The sequence below is a fragment of the Somniosus microcephalus genome, chromosome 1 (assembly GCF_052327205.1).
Source record: "Somniosus microcephalus isolate GS21.2 chromosome 1, FLI_Smic_1.0, whole genome shotgun sequence".
NCBI lineage: Eukaryota > Metazoa > Chordata > Chondrichthyes > Squaliformes > Somniosidae > Somniosus > Somniosus microcephalus.
Genome location: NC_140987.1, coordinates 19,484,522 through 19,501,520, shown reverse-complemented (window position 1 = coordinate 19,501,520; position 16,999 = coordinate 19,484,522).

Sequence of the window (16,999 nt, the reverse complement as noted above, 5' to 3'; positions counted from 1 at the left end):
GAGGGATAAATATTGGCCCCAGGACACTGGGAAGAACTCCCCTGCTCTTCTTTGAAATAGTGCCATGGGATCTTTTACATCCACCTGAGAGAGCAGACGGGGCCTCAGTTTAACATCTCATGTAAAAGACAGCACCTCAGACAGTGCAGCGTTCCCTCAGCACTGCACTGGAGTGTCAGCCTAGCTTTACGTGCTCAAGTGCCTGGAGTGGGACTTGAACCCACAACCTTCTGACTCAGAGGCAAATGTGCTACCAACTGAGCCACAGCTGGCACTGCTCGGTAAAGGATCCCAAAGCACTAATTTGAAGAAGAGCAGGGGAGTTCTCCCCGGTGTCCTGACCAATATTTATCCCTCAACCAACATCACTAAAAAACAGATGATCTGGTCATTATCACATTGCTATTTGTGGGACCTTGCTATGCACAAATTGGCTGTAAAGTGCTTTGGGGCGCCCTGAGGCGCTATATAAATGCAAATTCTTTCTTTGGCCTAGATTACAGGTGAGATCGCCAACTGGCTACGTGGGGGCACTGCACCGGGTGTTCTAGAATCACGCAGCATAGGAGGAGGCCATTCGGCCCATCGTGTCAGTGCTGGCTCTGAAAGAGCTACCCAATTAGCCCCACTGCCCTGCTCTTTCCCCGTGTGTCGTGGGCCTGATGTACTTTGTTTTAAAAAAAAAAAATGTTTGACCTCAAGCTGCAAGCCCTCATCGCACCATTGCGAGTAGCAGAGAGTGCTGTGAGAGTTTGGGTAAGTGAGAGTGTTAGGGTAAGTGGGGTGTTAGGTGCTGTTTCTGTTTTGTTTCTGGCCTTGTTTTTCCTGCCAGTCTCAGGATTAGCAGACATCGCGGCGGCAGATCAGCGAGGCGAGGCCCAGTCGAGGCAGCCGGGAGCAGCAGCGGGTGTTGAGTCGAGTCAGAGCAGCGAGGCGAGGCAGCCTAAACAGGCTCCACAGGCAACATTCCAAGGGGAGGTCAGAATTCAAAAGTGACACCACAGCCAAGCTGGTAGGTGATTGACTGGTTGGTGAGTACTTTTCCTTCCCTTTTAAACCTTTATAAGTTGGTAAGTTCAATTAAATAGAGGTGTGATATTCATCATCTAGAATCGGAGCAGAGGGTATTTAAAAATAATATTAATAAATTTAATTAATTACATAGAATGGGAGAGCAGGTGATGTGTTACTGCTGCAATATGTGGGAGCTGGTGGACACCATTGATGTTCACAGTGATCACATTTGCAGTAAGTGCTGGCTGCTCGAGAAACTCCGGCTCCGTGTTGATGAGCTGGAGTCTGAGCTTCAAACACTGCGACAAATCAGGGAGGGGGAGAGTTACCTGGACTCTGTGTTCCAGGAAGTAGTCACACCAATTAGATTAACTAATTCAGATGTAGTCCGTGGTCAGGGACAGGAGGGTGTGACTATGAGTGAGGCAGGTACGGGGATCCAGGAGGTAGTGTTGGAGGAGCTGCAGCCCTTGCTCTTGTCCAACAGGTTCGAGGCTCTTACTCCCTGTGAGGATGGGAACAGGGACTGCAGGGAGGATGAGCAACCTGGCCACAGCACCGTGGAGCGGGGGGCCATTCAAGTGGGGGGAGTAAAAAGAAATGTTGTAGTGGTAGGGGATAGTATCATTAGGGGGATAGATAGGGTTCTTTGCAGCCGAGAGCGAGAGTCCCGAAGGTTGTGTTGCCTGTCCTGTGCCAGGGTTAAGGACATCTCCTCTGGGCTGGAGAGAAACTTGGAGTGGGAGGGGAAGGATCCAGTTGTCATGGTCCATGTTGGTACCAACGACATAGATAGGACAAGGAAAGAGGTTCTGCTGAGGGAGTATGAGGGGCCAAATTAAAAAGCAGAACCACAAGGGTAATAATCTCTGATTACTACCTGTGCCACGAGCAAATTTGGCTAGGGTAAATAAAATCAGAGAGTTAAATGCGTGGCTCAAAGACTGGTGTGGGAGAAATGGGTTTTGCTTCTTGGGACACTGGCACCAGTCCTGGGACAGGAGAGAGCTGTTCCGTTGGGACGGACTTCACTTGGCCAGTGCTGGGACTAAAATCCTGGCGAATCGAATAACTAGGGCTGTAGAGAGGGCTTTAAACTAATTAGTCGGGGGGAGGTTTCAAGAGAGCGAAAAATAAAAATGGCAGCGGAGAAGGCAATGGAGCAAGGTAGCAGTGGGGGAATTAAAAACCAGAGCGTGTCAGGAAGGGACAGAATATATAAAGATAAAGGTAAAGTAGTAAAGGGGGTAAAAGCAGGAATAAATTGTCACAAAACATATTTAAAAGTTCTTTATCTGAATGCACGCAGCATTCGTAACAAAATAGACGAGTTGACGGTACAAATAACTACACATGGGTATGATCTGGTGGCCATTACGGAGACATGGCTGCAGGGTGACCATGACTGGGAACTAAACATCCAGGGGTATTTGACTATTAGGAAGGACAGACAGGAAGGAAAGGGAGGTGAGGTGGCTGTGTTAATAAAGGATGGAATTACTGCAATAGTGAGAAATGATATTGGGTCAAAGGGTCAGGATAGTGAAACGGTTTGGGTGGAGATAAGGAATAATAAGGGGAAAAAGTCACTAGTGGGCGTAGTCTATAGGCCTCCTAACAGTTGCAACTCTATTGGTTGGAGTATAAATCAGGAAATAGTTGGGGCTTGTAATAAGGGAACAGCTATAATCATGGGGGATTTTAACTTTCATATTGACTGGACAAATCAAATTGGGCAGGGCAGCCTTGAGCAAGAGTTCATAGAGTGCATTAGGGACGGGTTCCTTGAGCAGTATGTTACAGAACCAACCAGGGGGCAGGCAATCTTAGATCTGGTCCTGTGTAATGAGACATGATTAATAAAAAATGTCCTAGTAAAGGATCCCCTTGGAATGAGTGACCATAACATGGTTGAATTCCAAATTCAGTTGGAGGGTGAGAGAGTTGGATCTCAAACCAGCGTACTAAGCTTAAATAAAGGAGACTATGAAGGTATGAGAGCAGAGTTGACTAAAGTGGACTGGGAAAATAGATTAAGGTGTAAGATGGTACATGAGCAGTGGTGTACATTCAAGGAGATATTTCACAACTTTCAAGAAAAATATATTCCACTGAGGGAAAAGGGGAGTAAAAGAAAAGACAGCCATCCGTGGCTAAGTAAAGTAATAAAGGATAGTATCCGACTGAAAACAAGGGCATATAAAGTAGCCAAATCTAGTGGGAGGATAGAAGATTGGGAAGCATTTAAAAGCCAGCAAAGAATAACTAAAAGATTAATTAAGAAAGGGAAGATAGATTATGAAAGTAAACTAGCAAAAAATATAAAAACAGATAGCAAGAGTTTCTACAGTTATATAAAAAGAAAAAGGGTGGCTAAAGTGAATGTTGGTCCCTTAGAGGACGAGACCGGGAAATTAGTAGTGGGGAACATGGAGATGGCAAAAACGCTGAACAAATATTTTGTATCAGTCTTTACAGTAGAGGACACTAAAAATATCCCAACACTGGACAAACAGGGGGCTATAGGGTGGGAGGAGCTAAACACGATTAAAATCACTAAGGAGCTGGTACTCGGTAAGATAATGGGACTAAAGGCGGATAAATCCCCTGGACCTGATGGCTTACATCCTAGGGTCTTGAGAGAAGTAGCGGTAGGGATTGCGGATGCATTGGTGGTAATTTTCCAAAACTCCCTGGATTCAGGAAAGGTCCCAGCAGATTGGAAAACTGCTAATGTAACGCCCTTATTTAAAAAGGGAGGTAGACAAAAGGCTGGAAACTATAGACCAGTTAGCCTAACATCTGTGGTTGGTAAAATGTTGGAGTCCATTATTAAGGAAGCAGTAACAGGACATTTGGATAAGCATAATTTAATCGGACAGAGTCAGCATGGTTTTATGAAGGCGAAGTCATGTTTGACAAATTTGCTCGAATTCTTTGAGGATGTAACAAACAGGGTGGATAAAGGGGAACCAGTGGATGTGGTGTATTTGGAATTCCAAAAGGCATTTGACAAGGTGCCACACAAAAGATTACTGCACAAGATAAGAAATCACGGGATTGGAGGTAATATACTGGCATGGGTGGAAGATTGGCTATCAAACAGAAAACAGAGAGTTGGGATAAATGGTTCATTCTCGGGTTGGCAATCAGTAACCAGTGGTGTTCCGCAGGGATCAGTGCTGGGACCCCAACTCTTTACAATCTATATTAACGATTTGGAGGAGGGGACCAAGTGCAACATATCCAAGTTTGCCAACGATACAAAGATGGGAGGGAAAGCAGTGAGTGAGGAGGACATAAAAAACCTGCAAAGTGACATAGACAGGCTAAGTGAGTGGGCAGAAATTTGGCAGATGGAATATAATGTTGGAAAGTGTGAGGTTATGCACTTTGGCAGAAAAAAATCAAAGAGCAAGTTATTATTTAAATGGAGAGAAACTGCAAAGTGCTACAGTACAAAGGGATCTGGGGGTCCTGGTGCATGAAACACAGAAGGTTAGTATGCAGGTACAGCAGGTGATCAGGAAGGCCAATGGAATCTTGGCTTTTATTGCTAGGGGGATGGAGTATAAAAGCAGGGAAGTCTTGCTTCAGTTATACAGGATACTGGTGAGGCCACACCTGGAATATTGCGTACAGTTTGGGTTTCCATATTTAAGAAAAGATATACTTGCTCTCGAGGCAGTTCAGAGAAAGTTCACTCGGTTGATTCCGGAGATGAGGGGGTTGACTTATGAGGAAAGGTTGAGTAGGTTGGACCTCTACTCATTGGAATTCAGAAGAATGAGAGGCGATCTTATCGAAACATATAAGATTGTGAGGGGGCTTGATCGGGTGGATGCGGGGAGGATGTTTCCACTGATGGGTGAGATTAGAACTAGGGGGCATAATCTTAGAATAAGGGGCTGCCGTTTCAAAACTGAGATGAGGAGAAACTTCTTCACTCAGAGGGCGGTGAATCTATGGAATTTGCTACCTCAGAGAGCTGTGGAAGCTGCAACATTAAATAAATTTAAAACGGAGATAGACAGTTTCCTAGCTGATAAGGGAATTAGGGGTTACGGGGAGCGGGCAGGGAAGTGGACGTGAATCTAGGTTCGGATCAGCCATGATCCTATTGAATGGCGGAGCAGGCCCGAGGGGCCGTATGGCCTATTCCTGCTCCTACTTCTTATGTTCTTATGTTCTTATTGGGGAAATTCTCTTGGACAATGGTGTTTGCTCCAAGTTTGCAGAAGACACAAAGCTGGGTGGGCGTGTGTGCTGTGAGGAGGATGCAGACAAACTCCAGTATGATTTGGACAGGTTGGGTGATTGGGCAGAAGCATGGCAGATGCAGTATAATGTGGATAAATGCGAGGTTATCCACTTTGGTGGCAAAAACAGGAAGGCAGATTATTATCTGAACGGCAATAGATTGGGAAAAGGGGAAGTGCAACGAGACCTGGGTGTCCTTGTGCACCAGTCGCTGAAGGTAAGCATGCAGGCGCAGCAGGCGGTGAAGAAGGCAAATGGTATGCTGGCCTTCATAGTGAGGATTCGAGTACAGGAGCAAGGATGTCTTGCTGCAGTTGTACAGGGCCTTGGTGAGACCACACTGATGCGCCTCAATGACTTCAAGACTCAAAGTTAACTGAATAAAACAAGGCTTTTATTAGCAAAGAAAAGATGCCTGTGCCTTCACCTAGCTTCACCTAGCATGCTGCTGTTCTGCTGCAAGACAAGCCTGGGCTTGTCTTAAGTAGGGCCAGGTATGGGCGGAGCCGACACACAAAGGGGGCGGTGCACTATACACAATACAAGGTAAGACACCGGAGCAGGCAATACAATATATGTAGTTAACTACAGAGTCTGATGAATGACATATTTCATCACATTCACCCCTTCTACAGATTTAGTCTGTCCGGGGGTGTGATAGTCCTCTGTGACCGACGTAACGGTTGCGGTGCCGCGGCTGCCGGCTGGGTGTCCCGGGTGGTCTCCTGGGTCTCTGCCGGGGGCGCCACCGGGGTTGTTGAAGGAGTAGGTGATGGGGGTACCGTTGGCTGGTGTTCTTCCGGGGGTGATGAAAGAATAGTGGGTGGGTAGTAGTTGTTGTGGTTGTTGTGGTTGTTGTTGTTGTTGTTGTAGTCGTTATCGTTGTTGCTGTTGTTACCGGCTGGGGCGAGGTCTTTTATGGACACAGTGTCCTCCCGTCCGTCGGTGTGCCGGACATACGCATATTGTGGGTTGGCGTGGAGCAGGTGCACTGGCTCCACGAGAGGGTCCGTCTTGTGGCCCCTCACATGCTTCCGCAAAAGTACCGGACCTGGGGTGGAGAGCCATGACGGTATGGATACGCCTGAGGTGGATTTCCGGGGAAACACAGACATTAGCTCATGAGGCGTGGCATTTGTGGCGGTACACAATAGTGACCGTATTGAGTGGAGCACATCTGGGAGGACTTCCTGCCAGCGGGAGATAGGGAGGCCCTTGGTCCTTAGAGTTAGAGTGACTGCCCTCCATACTGTCCCGTTCTCTCGCTCCACCTGACCGTTACCCCAGGGGTTGTAGCTGGTGGTACAGCTCGTGGCAACCCCCTTGGACAGCATGTACTGGCGTAGCTCTTCACTCATGAAGGACGCCCCCCTATCCGTGTGGATATAGCTTGGCATACCGAACAGGCAGAACAGGCTGTTGAGGCATTTAATGACCGTGGTGCTGGTCATGTCTGGGCAGGGGAAGGCGAATGGAAAACGGGAGTATTCGTCCACAATGTTCAGGAAGTAAACATTGCGGTCGGCGGACGGGAGGGGGCCCTTGAAATCTAAGCTAAGCCGCTCAAAGGGCCGTGTAGCTTTGATTAGGTGGGCTCTATCAGGGCGGTAGAACCGAGGCTTGCACTCAGCGCAAGTGCAGCAGTTCCTGGTCAGGGACCGAACTTCCTCAATCGAGTAGGGTAAGTTGCGGGACTTTATGAAGTGGAACAGCCGTGTGACCCCTGGGTGGCAGAGGTCGTTGTGGAGGGTCTGTAGCCGATCCCCGGTGGCGTTGGCACACATCCCTCGTGAGAGGGCGTCGGGGGATTCGTTAAGGGCCCCCGGCCGGTATATAATGTCGTACTCGAAGGTGGAGAGCTCGATCCGCCACCTAAGAATCTTATCATTTTTAATCTTCCCCCTCTGTTTATTATTGAACATAAACGCTACCGACCGCTGGTCGGTAAGTAGGGTGAAGCGTTTGCCGGCTAGGTAGTGCCGCCAATGGCGCACTGCCTCCACGATGGCTTGGGCCTCCTTTTCCACGGAGGAGTGTCTGATCTCGGGCCCCTGGAGGGTCCTCGAGAAGAAAGCTACGGGCCGCCCCGCCTGGTTGAGGGTGGCCGCCAAGGCAAAGTCAGACGCATCACTTTCCACTTGAAAGGGAGTGTTCTCGTCCACTGCCTGTAGCGTGGCCCGCTCAATATCCTGCTTAATGCTTTTGAAGGCAGCATGGGCCTCAGCAGAGAGCGGGAAAGAGGATGCTTTCAAGAGGGGGCGGGCTTTATCGGAGTAGTTGGGGACCCATTGGGCATAATACGAGAATAACCCCAGGCACCTTTTCAGGGCTTTGGGAGTGTTGGGCAGGGGCAGCTCCCGTAGGGGGCGCAATTGGTCGGGTCTGGTCCGATTTCCCCATTCTCCACCACGCTGCCTAGTATGCAGAGGCGCGTGGTGTTGAAAACGCACTTGTCCTCGTTGTAGGTGAGGTTGAGTTTTTGTGCGGTTTTCAGAAACCTCGCGAGGTTTGAGTCATAGTCCTGTTGGTTGTGGCCGCAGATGGTGACGTTGTCGAGATAGGGGAAGGTTGCCTGCAAGTGGTGGTCATCGACCATGCGGTCCATCTCCCTCTGAAAGACCGAGACCCCATTCGTCACCCCAAAGGGGACTCTGAGGAACTGGTAGAGGCGTCCGTTTGCCTCGAAGGCGGTGTACGAACGGTCCTCTGGTCTGATAGGGAGCTGGTGATACGCTGACTTGAGGTCGATGGTGGAGAACACCCGGTATTGGGCGATTTGGTTCACCATCTCGGATATGCGGGGTAGCGGGTAGGCGTCTAGTTGGGTATAGATGTTGACTGTTTGACTATAGTCAATCACCATCCACTTCTTCTCGCTACCCCTCACCACCACCACTTGGGCGCGCCACGGACTGTTGCTGCATTCAATAATGTGCTCCCTCAGGAGCCTGTCTACCTTGGTCGCGATAAACCGCCTGTCCTCCCAGCTGTACCTCCTGCTTTTGGTCGCTATTGGCCGGCAGTTAGGGGTAAGGTTCGCGAATAGCGAAGGCGGCTTTACCTTCAGGGTAGCCAGACCGCACACTGTGAGGGGCGGCTGGGTCCCACCGAAATTGAGTGTGATGCTTTGGTGGTGGCACTGAAAATCCAGGCCCAAGATCACGCTCACACATAAATCCTTCATAATTAACAGTTTAAAATTATTATATACAGTGCCTTTAACGGACAATCGTACCGCGCAGTAACCCGCAATAGTCGATATCTGGGTTTTGTCGGCCATAGCGATCGTGCCCTGAGTAGGGACTATAGTTAGAGAGAGTCGTTGTACCAGATCAGGGTGAATGAAGCTCTCCGTGCTCCCGCTGTCAATTAAACATTTAACCTTGCACCCGTTTACCTCGATGTCCACCATCGATTTGGATAGTGGGTGCGGTCTGGACTGGTCCACTGTGATCGACGCCACTGTAGGGCCCTGATCGGGACAAGATGGTGGGCCACACGAGGCCGGGTAAGATGGCGTCCACGATGTCTGCTTGCGAGATGGCGGACCCCACGAGGTCGGACAAGATGGCGTCCAAGATGGCCGCTCCCACGGCGCGCACGCGGCGGTGGCGGTTTTGCCTGCGGGGTTCCCTCTGCACACCTTCCCAAAGTGCCCCTTCTTACCGCACTTACAGCAGGTGGTGCCTTTCGCCGGGCACAGGTTCCTGGTGTGCTTCGGCTGCCCGCAGAAGTAGCATTTGGGGCCCCGATGCGTCGCGGCGGTCATAGGGCTTCTGGGGGGAGAGCAGGGCCCCGACGGTGTTGGGCTACCAGGCGGGGAAGCAGAGGCGGCGTGGGCCGTGCGGCCTGACGAGTAGGAGTCAGAGTTCTTCTGAGCCACATTTAGCGATCGCGCTGTGTCCACAGCCTGTGTCAGATCTAGGCCCGTTTTCTCTAGCAGTCTCTGCCGGATGTAATTAGAGCTAAGGCCTGCGATAAAGGCAACCCGAATAAGCTCGTCTGTGTATACCGTGGCTTTCACGTCTTTGCATTTGCAGTCTTTGCCAAGCACTTTTAGGGTGACTAGAAAGTCCTCTAGCGACTCTCCGGGTCGCTGTGTGCAGGTAGCAAGCAGGTGCCTGGCGTACACCTCGTTGGTAGGCCGCTGATAGTGGGCCTTTAGAATGTTGCAGGCATCCAGGTAGGTGGCGGCGTCTTGGATGAGTGGAAAAACCCGGTGGCTTACCCGATTCTGCAGGATCCCGAGTTTCACATCTCCGGTGGCTTTAGAGGCTGTGACGGCTTCGGAGTTGGCCATAAAGAATTCCAAGCACTGGAACCAGTGTCCAAACCGTGCCGATGCATCCGAAGCATGCGGGTCCAAATCCAAGCGTTCCGGTTTCAAAAGTTGATCCATCGTTAAAAGTTTGCTAATAAAATTGATGCGCCTCAATGACTTCAAGACTCAAAGTTAACTGAATAAAACAAGGCTTTTATTAGCAAAGAAAAGATGCCTGTGTCTTCACCTAGCTTCACCTAGCATGCTGCTGTTCTGCTGCAAGACAAGCCTGGGCTTGTCTTAAGTAGGGCCAGGTATGGGCGGAGCCGACACACAAAGGGGGCGGTGCACTATACACAATACAAGGTAAGACACCGGAGCAGGCAATACAATATATGTAGTTAACTACAGAGTCTGATGAATGACATATTTCATCACACACACCTTGAGTATTGTGTGCAGTTTTGGTCGCCTTATCTGAGGAAGGATGTTCTTGCCATGGAGGGAGTGCAGCGAAGATTCACCAGACTGATACCTGGGATGGCAGGAATGACGTATGAGGAGAGATTGGGTCGATTAGGCTTATATTCGCTGGAGTTTAGAAGAATGAGAGGGGATCTCATTGAAACTTATAAAATTCTAACAGGACTAGACAGACTAGATGCAGGAAGGATGTTCCCGATGGCGGGGGGGTCCAGAACCAGGGGTCACAGTCTAAGGATAAGGGGTAAGCCATTTAAGACTGAGATGAGGAGGACTTTCTTCACCCAGAGAGTGGTGAACCTGTGGAATTCTCTACCACAGAAGACAGTTGAGGCCAATTCATTAAATATATTCAAGAAGGAGTTAGATATATTTCTTAAGGCTACGGGCATCAAGGGATATGGGGAGAAGGCAGGGACAGGGTACTGAATCTGGATGATCAGCCATGATCTCATTAGATGGCGGAGCAGGCTCGAGGGGCCGAATGGCCTACTCCTGCTCCTATCTTCTATGTTTCTATGTTTCTATGTGTGCGTCACAGTCAGGTCTGATCCTGCCCACGCGCACTCTGCTCACGCTCGTTCCGGCACGGGTCACTGTGGAGCGGTCAGCGGTGGGAACTCTGGCCAATTTCCCGCTCCTTAACCCAGGAACACGGAGACCATTTCCAGCAGCCTAAGAGCCAAGTGAGCACTAATCAACACATGTTACGGACCATTCACTACGTCTTCAAATCATTTCAGCTTCCTTATATTGCAAGGCTCAGGAACCTTTGCTCGACATTTCCTCCAATGATTTGCTGAACTAGACAGTTTTTCTGAAACAGAAAAAAAAACATGAGTCATAGTTATTTTTAAGTATTTGCTTCTGTTTCATGCTGAGACTCCCTGTTTATAGTAATCAGAAACTTTTAAAGCTCTCAAAATACACACCATTTATATCGATAATATGACACACAAAGGATGATGTGTTTTGTTAAAAAGGAAAGTTTTGTTGGTCAAGAGAGGTTTTTGTGGTACTTTTCTCCCACCTCTCCCTCTGAAGGCATTGAGTCTATGCTGGAGTATAGTTCCACAGATGCTGCTCTGCCTAGACTGTGAGAGCAGTGCATGCTATTCAACCATGGGGGGAAAGCATGAGAGCCAAGCTCGATCCTATCCTCATCTCAACATCTGTACCAACAAGAGTTTTCAGTCAGCGATCAGGGGGTAAGGAATCCCAGCTGACTTTTCACTGTCCTAGCCATGGGGTGCTGAGGCCAATTGTAGAAACTGCCCCCCACCCCGCCCCCCACTGCCTTGCTCCAACTGCTGACTCTGGCTGACATCAGCTATCCCAGCACAGACCTGGAAACAGACTGGATCCTCACTGGACTGCTCACACACTGCCTTAACTTGCACCAACCCCCATTCACCCATCACCACTGTGCCCGCTGACCTACATTGGCTCCCGGTCCGGTAACACCTTGATTTAAAAATTCTCATCCTTGTTTTCAAATCCCTCCACGGCCTTGTCCCTCCCTATCTCTGTAATCTCCTTCAGCCCTACAACCCCCCGAGATATCTGCGCTCCTCTAATTCTGCCCCCTTGAGCATCTTTGATTTTAATTGCTCCACCATTGGTGGCCGTGCCTTCAGTTGCCGAGGCCCTAAGCTCTGGAATTCCCTCCCTAAACCTCTCCGTCTCTCTCTCTCCTCCTTAAAACCTACCTCTTTGACCAAGCTTTTGGTCACCTATCCGAATATCTCCTTATGTGGCTCGGTGTCAAATTTTGTTTGATAATCGCTCCTGTAAAGCACTTTGGGACGATTAATGACTTTAAAGGCGCTATATAAATGCAAGTTGTTGTTGAAACAAAGAAAGAAAGACTTGCATTTCTATAGCGCCTTTCACGACCTCAGGACTTCCCAAAGCACTTTACAGCCAACTAAGTAGTTTTGAAGTGTAGTCACTGTTGTAATGTGGGAAACGCGGCAGCCAATTTGCGCACAGCAAGGTCCCACAAACAGCCATGTGATAATGACCAGATAATCTGTTTTTGTGATGTTGATTGAGGGATATATATTGGCCAGGACACCGGGGAGAACTCCCCGATTGAGCTAGCGGTGGGGGGGGGGGGGTGGGGGGGAAGGGGGGGCGGCGGGGTGGCGGGGGGGGGGGGAGGGGAATTGCACTGGGCTTGGAGCTTGCCAGGAAGGACCTACTCAATAGACACAACTACACAACCCATAATGACTGGCGCTGTGGACGTGTTTGCACTGAAACAGATACTAAATGTGCTACATTGCAAGAGTTTCTTGAGAGGAGTTTGTCACATTTTTATGTAAATTTTTTTTAAATGGCAACTTTAGTAAGAAATAAATTTCTGGCAGCAGTGCCGGTGGGGCCGTTGTGTTACCAACTGCATTCCCACTCCAGAGATTTGAGCACAAAAATCTAGGCTGACACTCCAGCGAGGGAGCGCTACACTGTCGGAGGTGCCGTCTTTCGGATGAGACGTTAAACCGAGGCTCCGTCTGCTCTCTCAGGCGGACGTAAAAGATCCCGTGGCCACTATTTCGAAGAAGAGCAGGGGAGTTCTCCCCGGTGTCCTGGGGCCAATATTTATCCCTCAACCAACATCACTAAAAAAAACAGATTATCCGATCATTATCACATTGCTGTTTGTGGGAGCTTGCTGTGCGCAAATTGGCTGCTGCCTTTCCTACATTACAACAGTGGCCACACTTCAAAAGTACTTCATTGGCTGTAAAGCTCTTCGGGACGTCCGGTGGTCATGAAAGGCACTATATAAGTGCAAGTCTTTCTTTCTTTTTTCTTTTTTTCCATTGGTGCAGCCTCCTCTGTGCGTAATCGTGCCTTGCCAAATATTTTACCACAGTGATACGATCCGTTAACTTTAAAATGTTGTGAACACTTTGCAGACATATTGAGGAATAGCCAGCGTCATTTAAAAAAAAATACATCTTTTGTTTTTAGGTCCTGATTGTTACAATAAAGGAATAAAATTATATTTTGGCAATTCAGACAGTGCTAATGTGCATAAAACCACTCATCTGGTGGAATGCAATTTTGCAGCAGGCAACATTTCATGACGTGAGGTACAAGATATGAATAATAAAACAGCAGCTTTGAATGTCAATAACTTGCACTAACAGAGGGTTTCAGGAGTATACAGCACTGAGTTAATTATAGTGTCAGCCATGGCTCAGTGGGTAGCACGCCTGCCTCTGAGTCAGAAAATCATGGCATCCTCGAGACTTGGCCACCTAATCCAGGCTCACCCTCCAGCGCAGTACTGAGGGAGCGCTGCCCTGCTGGAGGTGCCGTCTATCCAACCAGACATTAAACCGAGGCCAAGTCTGTTCTCTCAGGTGGATGTATGAGATCCCACGGGGCCACTATTTTGAAGAAGAACAGGGGGGAGTTCTTCCCGGTGTCCTGGTCAATATTTATCCCTCAACCAACATCACTGAAACAGATTATCTGGTCAGTATCACATTGCTATTTGTGGGAGCTTGCTGTGCACAAATTGGCTGCTGTGTTTCCTACATTACAACAGCGACTACACTTCAAAAGTACTTCATTGGCTGTAAATTGCTTTGGGACGTCCTGAGGTTGTGAAAGGTGCTGTAGAAATGCAAGGCTACGGCCCAAAAGCTGCAAAGTGGGTTTAGGCTGGATAGCTCTTTTTCGGCCCGCACAGACATGATGGGCCGAATGGCCTCCCTCTGTGCTGTAGGCTTCTATAAGTTCTTTCTTAAAGCTAGTCATCCCAGGAAAGGAAATCTTGCAACAGGCAACTTTTCATGAGGAGGAGTACTTGAGTTAATAACCTAAATGCCACACAGATATATTTGTTTGCATTGTAGCAGGCCTATTAGCAGGAGTGCATTAAACAACAACAACAACTTGTATTAATATAGCGCCTTTAATGTAGTAAAACGTCCCAAGGCGCTTCACAGGAGTATTATAAGAGAAAAACATTTTGACACCGAGCCACATAAGAAGAAATTAGGGCAGATGATCAAAAGGTCGGTCAGAGAGGTATGTTTTAAGGAGCATCTTAAAGGAGGAGAGCGAGGTAGTGAGGCGGAGAGCTTTAGGGAGGGAATTCCAGAGTTTAGGGCCCAGGCAACAGAAGACACGGCCATCAATGGTGGAGCGATTATAATCGGGGATGCTCAAGAGGGCAGAATTAGAGGAGTGCTGATATCTCGGGGAGGGAGTGGGACTGGAGGAGATTACAGGGATGGGGATGGGGCGAGGCCATGGAGGGATTTGAAAACCAGAGAGCTGTGGAAGCGGAGTCATTGAATATATTCAAGGCGGAGATCGACAGATTTTTGAGCAACAGGGGAGTCGAGGGTTATGGGGAACGGGCAGGAAAGTGGAGTTGAGGCCAAAATCTTATTAAATGGCGGAGCAGGCTCGAGGGGCCGAATGGCCTGCTCCTGCTCCTACTTCTTATGTTCTTATGAAAACAAGGATGAGAATTTTAAAATCGAGGTGTCGCTTAAAGAAAGACTTGCATTTATATAGCGCCTTTCACGACCACCGGATGTCTCAAAGCGCTTTACAGCCAATGAAGTACTATCTGAAGTGTAGTCACTGTTGTAATGTGGGAAACGTGGCAGCCAATTTGCGCACAGCAAGCTCCCACAAACAGTTAAGAAGGCAAATGGTATGTTGGCCTTTGTAGCGAGAGGGTTTGAGTACAGGAACAATGTCTTGCTGCAGTTGTACAGGGCCTTGGTGAGACCACACCTTGAGTATTGTGTGCAGTTTTGGTCACCTTATCTGAGGAAGGATGTTCTTGCCATGGAAGGAGTTCAGCGAAGATTCACCAGACTGATACCTGGGATGGCAGGAATGACGTATGAGGGGAGATTGGATCGATTGGGCTTATACTCACTGGAGTTTAGAAGAATGAGAGGGGATCTCATTGAAACTTATAAAATTCTAACAGAACTAGACAGACTAGATGCAGGAAGGATGTTCCCGATGGCGGGGGAGTCCAGAACCAGGGGTCACAGTCTAAAGATAAGGGGTAAGCCATTTAGGACAGAGATGAGGAGGAATTTCTTCACCCAGAGAGTGGTGAACCTGTGGAATTCTCTACCAAAGAAGGCAGTGGAGGCCAATTCATTAAATATATTCAAGAAGGAGTTGGATATATTTCTTACAGCTAAAGGGATCAAGGGATATGGAGAGAAAACAGGGACAGGGTACTGAATTTGGATGATCAGCCATGACCTCATTGAATGGCGGAGCAGGCTCGAGGGGCTGAATGGCCTACTCCTGCTCCTATCTTCTATGTTTCTATAACTCCCCTGCTCTTCTTCGAAATAATGCCATGGGTCCTTTAAGTCCACCTGAGAGGGAGCCTTGGTTTAACGTCTCCTCCGAAAGACGGCACCTCCGGCAGTGCGGCACTCCCTCAGCACTGCACTGGGAGCATCAGCCTAGCTTTTTATGCGCTTAACCGGGAGCCGGTGTAGGTCAGCGAGCACAAGGGGTGATGGGTGAACAGGACCTGGTGCGAGTTAGGATACAGGGCAGCCGAGTTTTGGATGAGCTCAAGTTTTTATGGAGGGTGCGAGTCGGGAGGCCGGCCAGGAGTGCGAACACAATGTCTGGGTGGGGGGGCCTAATCTATTGCCTTATTTCCCCCCCCCCCCCCCCAAAGGCCCTGAGCAATGTTGGCTGTCAGGCTATTGCGTTTCAGTAAAAAAAAGAACGCACTTCCCAACTCCCCACCCCAAAAAAAAGCAGCCCAGCTTTCTTGTCTGAGGAAAGATGTTCTTGCCATGGAAGGAGTGCAGCGAAGATTCACCAGGCTGATACCTGGGATGGCAGGAATGACGTATGAGGAGAGATTGGGACGATTGGGCTTGTACTCGCTGGAGTTTAGAAGAACGAGAGGGGATCTCATTGAAACTTATAAAATTCTAACAGGACTAGACAGACTAGATGCAGGAAGGATGTTCCCGATGGCGGGGGAGTCCAGAACCAGGGGTCACAGTCTAAGGATAAGGGGTAAGCCATTTAGGACAGAGATGAGGAGGAATTTCTTCACTCAGAGAGTGAAGAATGCATGCAGGGCAGAACTAGGCCAATATCCATTAATAATCACTATCCAAAAAAGAGCCACCAAATTTTGGAAACACCTAAAAATGAGCAACCCCCGCTGCTATCATTACGAAGCCCTGAAATGCCAAGAGAGGACCATAAAGAAGAATACCCTCAGTCAACTAGTCCTGGGACTCAGTGAAGTAACTACTAACACTACTAACAATAACCAGCCCCAGGACAGTGACAGCGTAACACAAAGAATCCGACCCAACACAATCGTCACTGAGCAAAAGGAAAAATATCTGTCATATTGGGCAGAAACAACAAAAACCCAAAACAAACTCAATTGCTACTTGGCCCTAAACAGACAATACAACATGGCTGATTACCTGACCATGGTAAAGGATAGCAAACTGAGAAAAACCTTGACAATGTACAGACTTAGTGAACATAGCCTGGCGATCGAAAAAGGTAGACACAGGCAGACCCGGCTACCAAGAGAGGACAGGATATGCTCTCACTGCAGTCAGGGAGTGGTGGAGACAGAGATGCACTTCCTCACAGCTTGTAGAAAATATCAGGGCATAAGGGAGAATTTCTACCCAAAATTCACAAAAATATGCCCGGAATTCAGAAATTTGAATGACGACCAAAAACTCCCATACCTACTAGGGGAAGAGAGAAATTGTGTAACCTTAGCGGCACACTATGTTACAGCTTGCCATAAACAGAGGGACAACCACTAAATATAAGAAGAGTATATACAAATTATATGAATGTATATTTATACACTCAGGGATATATCTGTTTATACACTGTATGGATAGATCTGTATTTATGTGTTCAACCATGAATGTTTTCGATGCTTTGGCAACATAAGATGTACCTTGTCGTGCCAATAAAGCG